Raw genomic sequence first — 9,996 nt, forward strand, 5'->3', positions numbered from 1 at the left:
CAGTAAGCCTAAATTATGTATATCGAACTAGCAAGACAAATTTTTAGTGAAAACAGAACAAAATGGGATACAAATCGGAAAGCAAAACGAACAAAATATGGAAATGGAAAATGCATCAAAATCAAACAAAAAATACTTAGCACAAATTAATTAATCATTATTATTTTTTGTTTAGTTTCGTTGTACATTTGTTCAATCATTAATTTGAAACACACTCTGTCGATTGGTTGGTTGTTTTTTTGCAATTTGTCTGAACCGAAACGATATGCAATACAATACTTACACTGTTTGTAGTTTTTTGGGTTAAGGGAGCGGCGCTTACGCACTGTCGGCCCAGTGGGCACAGTGGGCGCAAAAAGTTTAACTGCATTCCATGTAAAAATTAAATTACGCAACTAATTTTTAATGAAATTCGTATGTATATGTATTAACTTAATCTGGGTTCAATTGCATAGGCATTGTTTCTAAAAATGGAATCGAAAATGAAAACGAAAATCAAATGGAAATTTCAACTATGAAACCACACAAAAACCATACAAATATAATGACAAAACAAAAAACCAATATGTAAACATGTATGAATATGGCATAAAAAAATAAAAACTATTTTAAAATGTACCGCATCCTACATCTTATTCCTGACCAAGGCTTTGGATTGGATGCTGGGGGTGGGGTGGACATCCTTCTCACAAAAAGTCCGTGGCGGGGGTGGCCCAAGTGCCCGGGTAGCTCAGTCGGTAGAGCATTGGACTTTTAATCCAAGGGTCCAGGGTTCAAGTCCCTGCTCGGGCGATTTATTTTTACTGCATCGTATCATAGCTTGCATTTTGTCATCGTATTTTCTTTCTTTTTTTTGTTCTGGGTAATAAACTTGTTGAAGCTAAAAATATTTTCCGTGCCACGTCACCAGAATGATATTAGAACGTTGGTTTTGTTGGTAGTTTGCCACACGTTGATTGAATGCCCGGGTAGCTCAGTCGGTAGAGCATTGGACTTTTAATCCAAGGGTCCAGGGTTCAAGTCCCTGCTCGGGCGAACAATATTTTTAATTTTTTTTTTTTAATAACTGTGTCTTCTTATTATTTCATTTTAAATTTTTTTTTTACATTTTCAACTGATTTTCATTCAAAAATTTTATTTTTTGTAGACGCTTTTTACATCTTTGATATTTACATGTCCAAGCAGTGCATGTCAAATTCATTTAAGTCGGTTGAGCAGTCGATTACGTCGGTATAGCAGTTTAGTGTGAAAACCTTTTGAATTTGTAGCTTACTTTTGAATTTAAAAACCCAGGCTTTCGACTGGAAGGTTGGCATCTTCTGTAATCACGCTTCTGTGAGGTCGGGTTGTGGAATGGCCTGAGGCTGGGAATCACTGTGTAGCGGACCAGCTCATGTTGACGGAACGTCCGCACTAAGCTTGCCATCAATATGGGTGCCATGGAGGAGTCCGCGGCATTCAGGTTGGCTAAGGAGGGATGAACCGGGCCAGGGGTGAAAACCAGCAGCCAAGAGTTCCCGTGGTAGGCAGTAGTGGGATAGCGTACCGGAGTGAACTGCCGTTGCCAGCCCACCAACATGGTTGGACCACAATCTTTTGCTACCACAAATTTTTCATTTATTTTGTTTTGGTCAAGAAATAAAGTGGACTCAAATTTTTCGAGACGTGTCGTTAAACTCTGTCTCTGTAAGAAACATCAGATGGATTTAGCAATACGGTTGATGTTTTATAATGGTGGCCACTGTTTATAATGTAGCTCCTGTAAGATTGGCAAAGACAACAAGCCAGCCGGCCCAAAAATAGACATAAAATTATAATTTAATATCTGTAAATATTGATATAATTTCTAAGTTTGTGTCCCGCTTAGAAGAAACCCCATGTTGTCAGACTGGGTGGTATGTTTATGGTATGTATTATATATGTAACTCCGTCAAGTTAATTATGTTATTTCAGTAGCCCTGACTTGTGGAGCCGCATAAACTTTACGATTCTCATTAGCCTCACCACAAATTGTATTCCTTTGTACCTTCCACTTGTAGATCGAATTATGTCTTACATGAGCCGTTTAGGACCCTAAAACTAAACTCGGATTATAATTCCCTCTATCATATTAGGTCATATTGTATTATCCATAGTGGGATCTACATTTTTAGTTCATCTGACCTTCTGTTTCAGTTTTTTGGTACACATAGCTAAATAAGTCACCAACAAAACAAGACCTAGATCTTGAGGCTGCATTAAATAGAAGAGAAGATACTGACCGTTGAAGTGAGAAGCTTGAAGTCATGTTACACATTTGCTTGTCAGTGTACATATGTATGTATGTATGTTTTCAATTTTAATGTACTAATTATACCCAAAATCCACAAATACCCTAAAATATATTCAAGCAAACGTATTTTACAAATTAACATTAAGTGCTAAAAAATGTAAAATACATATTTCTACACCGCTTGTGCTGCTTGATTTTAAGCATCACTTTTGCATTTGAAGAACCAATTGGAAAAATAAATTTCGTATGCTAATTGATTTTTTTTTCGGATAAAAGGGCTTTTGATTTAAAGGACAAGATTGATAAATATTTACCATGGGAACTCTGAACTTCCACCAGGACAAAGCAAGAGCGCAGACATACATATGCAAAAATCCATGAATTAGCTACGAAAGGCTTCCCCAGTCTCCCCATTCTCTGGATACAGTCTCTAGTGGCTATTTCTTGTTTCCACACCGAAAGAAACGGCTCGGCGAAAAGGTATTTTAGTCCAACGAGCTCACAAAAGCTGCCTGTTTTGAGGATTTCGAGGAAGGGATGCGCAAGTTTTAGACGAATTCAAAATAAATGTAATAATTAATATAAAAACTTGTTTTCTTTGGTGTTGTTTTCTGCAGACATCGTTGCAGGCTTCGTTTTATGTTTCTAATCGTTTTATTTTACCACGAAAATATATGCATACATTCATTTATGTACATATTTATGTATGTATGTATGTGTGTAGATAATGTACAGTGTTCAATGAAATAAAGTAAACAGTGATACCTTTTAGAGAAGACTGGAATGTAAGCTTAAGAAAAAAAGAAATCCCTACACATTTTGATTACAGAACTTTTCGGACAAATCAGTACTTTTGTTTTTGGAGCGTAGGAGAAATCATTATTTGGTCCAGAAGAGGAGACCTAAGAGTTAGACACAGAACTAAAGTCAGGAGGTACATACATATGTATGTATGCATACTGGGATTGAAAACTAAGTTGAATGCACTCTTATTTTCTATCTAACCCAATGGACTATAAGAAGTGGACTAGGATCTCGATTAGTCGAAGGTAGTTCAAGGCATAACCAAGGTCTGCAATATCCTCAAAAATGATTAAAAGTGAGGTGACAGTTCGAAGACGCTCGTTCTCTTATTTGTATGAACTGCAGTTTTCCGGGATATTTGTTAAGTCTTAAAAAACATGAAAATGAAATGCTTTTGCAAAGGGATATTTTATGTTTTATGTATTGTTTGCTTTCTTGTCTATTCTGTCTACACTGTCTCAAAATTGGTGTTGAAATTTTAAACGTGCTGCAATACTTATCCATAACCACAGGTGTGCATATGTACATACAGCTGTGTTCAATGAAATAGTAGTGCCGCACCTCACCATTTTCAAAACTATTTTTAAGACATTTTCAATCATCCAAATTAAACAAGTGATACCTTTTTAGAAAGCCTGGAATGTACACATTACGAACCATTACGAATTTTGGATTAATTGCATTCCATCTTCTTGATTTAAATGACTTTACAAAAATACCCATGAAAACTGCTGTTCAATGAAATAGTAGTGAATTTTTTGAAAATCGAAAAAAAAACCGAAACTTAAGTTAATACCTATCTTTCATATGCTACATGTTTCTTGAGGTTTAATATTTAGTTTTTTAATAATTTTGATTTAGTTACTTCCTTACTCCCGCCTGGAAGGAATTAATAAGGTCCTGCCCAAGCTCCAATAGGATTTTAGCCAATCCTTTTTCAACCACTGGCTCTAACCTTACTCTGGATGCCGGAATTGCATTTATTATAATGCATTTGGCATTTCCCCATAATATTTATAACATTCAGATCCAGGGACTGATTTGAACATCGAAAAACGCCGATCTTTTCAGATGAAACCCAATTTCACCACCCAGTTGGCGAGCTTTCTTGAGTATTTCGGATCATTATCTTGTTGAAAGCTCCTTTTCAAAGGTTTTTTTCAACTGGAATAAGAATGTAATGTATGAAAAAGCATGCTGGCCCACACAATTTTATAAAAGGCTCCAACTAGGAGGCTAGGAAGTACCACTTCATGTGGACTGGAGCTCATAAGGATCAGCCCAACATGCCCAATACCGTTTTTTTCAAGAATTTGACCACTAATCTGATGTCTGTGAACGCCAAACCTATTCTTTTTGTTATTTCTTACCATATTATACAACTTTACACTCATCAGTCAAAAGTATTTTTTTGTCACTGCGACACAGCTCAGCTACATGCGTTCTTGCAAACTTTAGCTGTATACCCCTATACTCTCAGAGACAAACGCGTAGCTTTCTGGGACTTCTTGCAATTAAATAATATGAAGTCATTCGTCAACGAGCTGTCATAACACTTACAGTGTGATATAAAATTGTTTTCATAATTTTTGAGGATATTGAAGACCTTGACCTTGCCTTCGACCATCTTCGACCATCTACTAAAAGACAATTTTTTCGCATAAAAAATCAATTTTCAGGGTATTTTTTTTAGTTTAAACTATTAAATATAGCAGTAAAAGCACATTCAAATTAGTTTTAAATTCCATTATACCTCCTGATTTTAGTTTTTAGTCTAATTCTAAAGTCTCCCATATTGGACCGTTCAATGATTACTTCTACGCTCCAAAAACAAAAGTACCTCTATATTCAAACATTTCTTTCATCAAAATATTCAATATATAAACTAAGCTTACTGATGGTAACTCTTTTGAATTGATTTAATTTGTTTTTTAATTTTTTTTTAATACTTGCACCCAGCACTACTATTTTATTGAACAGCAGTTTTCATGGGTATTTTTCTAAATTCATGTAAAACAAGAAGATGGAATGCAATTAATCCAAAATTCCTTCTGGTTCGTAATGTGTACATTCCAGGCTTTCTAAAAAGGTATCACTTGTTTAATTTGGATGATTGAAAATGTCTTAAAAATAGTTTTGAAAGTGGTGAGGTGCGGCACTACTATTTCATTGAACACAACTGTACATACATACATACATACGTATTGTTATGCAATTTTAATAAGTCCTGCAAGAAGGGCCCTCTTAATGAATTACTTCCTTCCAGGGAAAAAGAATGGGTCTATTAATTTAAAGGATACTATTTTCAGGGGCCTTTTGTACAGTTAATTTATATGCCCGGGTAGCTCAGTCGGTAGAGCATTGGACTTTTAATCCAAGGGTCCAGGGTTCAAGTCCCTGCTCGGGCGAACTGACTTTTTTTACATTCAATTAATTCGAGATTTTGTCTTTTTCTCAATTTTTGTGAAATAGCTTTTTATACATATGCATGTCACACTCAAAGAAAAAACTGCTTTCAAGTATCAGAAGCATCAAAGTTCGTCTCCAATATTTTTGGTGTGGTTGGCAACGCGGGTGTCGATAAATTGGTTGAAATGTAAACTGCTTGCGTGACAACGAAGCAGTACGAAAAACTTGGCCACGCCGCCGATAGAGCAGTTCGTTGGTAGATAAGGTAGTTTTCATAAAATCAAAATCAATAAAACGTTGCATAAGTTGGAATGTTACACCACAGACTTTCGACTGGAGGGTTGGCATCTTCTGTAATCACGCTTCTGTGAGGTCGGGTTGTGGAATGGCCTGAGGCTGGGAATCACTGTGTAGCGGACCAGCTCATGTTGACGGAACGTCCGCACTAAGCTTGCCATCAATATGGGTGCCATGGAGGAGTCCGCGGCATTCAGGTTGGCTAAGGAGGGATGAACCGGGCCAGGGGTGAAAACCAGCAGCCAAGAGTTCCCGTGGTAGGCAGTAGTGGGATAGCGTACCGGAGTGAACTGCCGTTGCCAGCCCACCAACATGGTTGGACCACAATCTTTTGCAACCCAACCACAAATTTTTATGTCCCTCCTAAGGAGTCAAAAGTAGTTTGCCAATTGTTTATTTAATTATTTTTTAACATTTCAGTTCAGGTAGAACTTTCAAAATTCCAAAGCACTCAGAAGCTTCGAACGCTTTCGGCCTTATAGCCTGTTGGCCTTGTGGCTGGCGTCCATAACATGCCCGGGTAGCTCAGTCGGTAGAGCATTGGACTTTTAATCCAAGGGTCCAGGGTTCAAGTCCCTGCTCGGGCGACCTACTTTTTTGTTGCTGCTTCTGCAAATTGTTTCACATTTCCGCCTGACAATAGATTGCAAAATGAAACTGGATCATATCTGTTTTTGGATACATTTAGTATGTTTCAGTTTCAACTAGTCGCAGTCCGCTAACCATCGCGGAGAAAAGAAATCGTACAGCAGCCGGGGCCAACGTCTAATTGAACCCTCATGAAATTAGCACCTTTTATTTGCGTTTCCATTTACTGCCGACATCGTGGATATACCCAAATTGTGTGCTGTACATACACAGCTATCTGTATCAGTATCTATGCCGGGTCTCTGTGCCTCTTTTCATGTCTTTGCCACAGCCCCGCTCCGACGGCATTTGTTTCTGTATCTAGAATTCTCGCTGGCTCTGTGTCGACAAGTGTGCGAGTGCCTCAGACTCTACGGATGTTTGTTAACCTCCGACGGCATATAGGAGAGCAGAGCCCTCGTTGCTGGCTGTATGGATACGCCTAAGAATTTTTGACACACTTTCCTACCCCGCTAAAAACGAAGCCCCAGCCCAGACAAAGGAGGAGGAGAGTACATACCAAACACCAAAGCGTTGTATATCTGGTCGATTTAGCAGCTTATTCGGATGCTGGCTGCTGGCTGCTGACTGCCAACTGCCAAGTGAACTAGAAAACGAATGCGTTTAATTAGCATTCATTACGACAAATCATCAAATTGCCACGGCAGCAGAGTATGGCACTCACGATGCAACAATAAAACCAGAGACGCGGGACGGAACCCATTCCGGGGAAGCAGGAAAAACGTTGGGTGTACATTAGGCCCGGTCCGGCCTGCGGGTCCCGTGTTAATCTACAAAATAAACTCAAATATTTAGCTGATAAACAAAAAGTCAAGAGATCTTTCAAAACTGTTCCATGACGTTGGATCAAATTAGATGAGATATGAAAAGAGTCCGAGTATGAAATGCTACAGAGAAATTTTTCGTTTTTGGCACATTTATCAAGGCTACGACCGGCCCGTTACCTGTTGGCCCGAGTCTCGAACTTAGGTAGAGGCGTTGCATAAAAAAGGGCAACCGAAAAACGAAGGAAATATGGGTCATAAATTAAAAAATGGCAAATGCCAAAGAAACAATGGACCCGAGCTACAGATTTCCCTCGTTAGAACCAAAGAACAGCTTGCGTTTGCTCATTTTCTCAATCTTTTCGGGTTCTTTATGACAGCTCCGGGAAATAAAGAAAAATGGCGTATGACAAATATTTCGGATGTCTTTGCATCTGTGTGATGGTGGTGTGGAAAATGTATTGAAAATAATGTGTGGTAGTGTTTCTGTAGAAATAAACAGCTTTAAATGAATGGAGAAACTGGATTAGGTTTATTTGAAGAATAATGTTATACATTTTTGAATAATACTTCAAGCTAGAGACGTTTAAACTTAGAAAAGAACAAAATAACTCAAAGGAAATATAGATAAGCATCTGTTTTTAAGACCTTAGAGTACTAGTAAGGAACATATAGAACTATATAGAACAAATAGCCTTAAATTACTCTGCCTTATGTTGTACTTGTGCAAAGGAAGTTAATACGTAGCCAAGCAAAATCAATTTAAGGCTTCATCTGATTGAATTATGTAAGTGCATAAATATTCAATTTACTGAAAACTTTACCTCATTTAAGGATTTATCTATTCTATTACAGTTAAATCCATTAAATTGAAAGTAAATCTCCTATATTTCCCATTCCCTTAAACAAAAGAAGCTCCATTCACCCTTATTGAAAAAACAGCTAATTGAAATGTTAGCTTTGATCGGCTTTCATAATTACTAAGTTAATGTTGTCCCCCTGCCTCTTTCGATGGGTGTTATCTCTGTAATTATCAATGCAACAAATTTGAATTTAACGAGCGCATCTACAGCCAGACTCCACCCTCTGCAGCTAGTCCTTCAATCTCCACCAATGAAAGGGGCACTCAGCGGCTCTCAACGAGGACTTGAGGTCCCCCTCGTGGACAAAGGACTTTCCTTGGGCGAAGCGGAGGTCCTGATTAATGAGGCTTTAAATATCCCACTTTGATTTCATTCTCAAAACACGACGGAGCAGTGCCGTCGCTGCGTGAGAGGAACAACAAAGAAGTTTCATTGACTCTCAGCTCGTGGAGAGTGGACAAGGCTACGGGGTAAAAAATGAAGGTCTGGAGAGAGACAGAGAGAGAGAGAGCTGCTCCTCGTAAATTGCCAAGAGAGCTGAGGGTCCTAGCCAGGGCACACATCTACACACGAAAGTGTGTGTTGGGCAATTCAGAAACAGTGGAAATAGAATCCACAAAATGTCTACAAATGAGCTGGATATATTTCCTCTGCCACAATTGCGTGTGTGAAGCGATGTCACGTCCTGGAAAATAAAGGAGCAGTAGTTGATACACTTGGAGATATTATGGTACTATTTATTATAATATTCATATGTAACTTTCCATAGTTATTCATAGTTGTCATTAACCATGGGAAAATTGCATACTTCTGTTAATATCTCATCCAAAATTGTTTTAAATCATCGAATGTTATATTAATACAACAGAATCAGACAGTATTTTATAATAAAATAACTGAAAATATGTTGAGTTCATTTGTCGTTGGGAGTCTGGAGGTTGAAAGAATAAATTCCGTCTCTTATATTTACACTCGACACGAGTGTGCAGTTTTCAAAAATATTTGCAGATGAATTTAAACTTAAAATACGTAACCCACACTTCAAAACGAACTTAAGGCATTTTCCGGTTCGATCAAATATTCTAAAATTTGTTGAAGTTTCTTCTTTTAAGTTTTAAAATTATCTTCTTTTAAATATTATTGAGTAATCTTTAATTCTCAATCTTCCTCTCCAATCTAAGATCACATAAAATCCACCATTTAGCTTTAGTTGCTGACGTATTATTTCTCCGAGTGGAAGCCGCGCGCTGCTGCTCTCTTTTGCAGCTCATTCTAGTTCTCTCACACACTCACACACTCAGCGGTAGTGAGAGAGAGAGAGAGAGAGAACGAGCATTATGGCTGTTATCAACTTTGGCAGCAAAAGCATGCCTTGCCGTACGCCAGAGCTGTCTGTGGCTGTGGCTGTGCTGTGGCTCTGTGGTGCTGTGCTGGTGCCTGGTGGGTCGACGTTTCTGCTGCTCTCTGAGTCGACTTCACTTTGAAATTTGACGCCGAGCGCAGCGGAACATTCAACGGGACACGGCCGGTTTGCCGGTGTTGGTGCTGCTGGTTTTGCTATATTCCACCCGTCCGTCGCTACTACGCAGCTGACGTCGTCGCTGCGGCAGAGCAGCAACCATTATCCTGCAGGATTCTGCGACGGCCCTGGGATCAGGCCCTCATTCAGGGCCATTCATTAAAATGGCTGCAAAAATAAAGCGACCAAAAAAAACGCTAAACGGTGCAAAAAGTGCTACAAAAATTATAAACCCCCCTTAGGAAAGCCTCCTAGTGATAATAGAAAACGATTTAAAGCATTCAAAGCCCAGACAATGGCAAGGATTTAATGTTAAATATTGGTTTCAATCAGGTATGTTCGAAAATTAAACTATTTTAAATGGAAACTCGACGAGAAAAACGATTCAAAGCTAGAGTCAGAGCCAAAGGACACACTCGT

The 9,996-nt window shown here is 38.5% G+C and overlaps 4 non-coding genes across 4 annotated transcripts; all 4 read left to right on the forward strand.

Moving 5' to 3' along the window:
• Positions 1–719: 719 nt before the first annotated feature.
• Positions 720–792, forward strand: Trnak-uuu. Its single transcript has one exon. It is a non-coding gene; the product is annotated as a tRNA-Lys (tRNA).
• Positions 793–962: 170 nt separating this feature from the next.
• On the forward strand, positions 963–1,035 carry Trnak-uuu. The gene has a single exon. It is a non-coding gene; the product is annotated as a tRNA-Lys (tRNA).
• Positions 1,036–5,411: 4,376 nt separating this feature from the next.
• Positions 5,412–5,484, forward strand: Trnak-uuu. The gene has a single exon. It is a non-coding gene; the product is annotated as a tRNA-Lys (tRNA).
• An 812-nt stretch (positions 5,485–6,296) lies between these two features.
• Positions 6,297–6,369, forward strand: Trnak-uuu. Its single transcript has one exon. It is a non-coding gene; the product is annotated as a tRNA-Lys (tRNA).
• The last annotated feature ends 3,627 nt before the right edge of the window (positions 6,370–9,996 follow it).

Source organism: Drosophila subobscura, chromosome O (genome assembly GCF_008121235.1).
Source record: "Drosophila subobscura isolate 14011-0131.10 chromosome O, UCBerk_Dsub_1.0, whole genome shotgun sequence".
In the NCBI taxonomy this organism is placed as follows: Eukaryota; Metazoa; Arthropoda; class Insecta; order Diptera; family Drosophilidae; genus Drosophila; species Drosophila subobscura.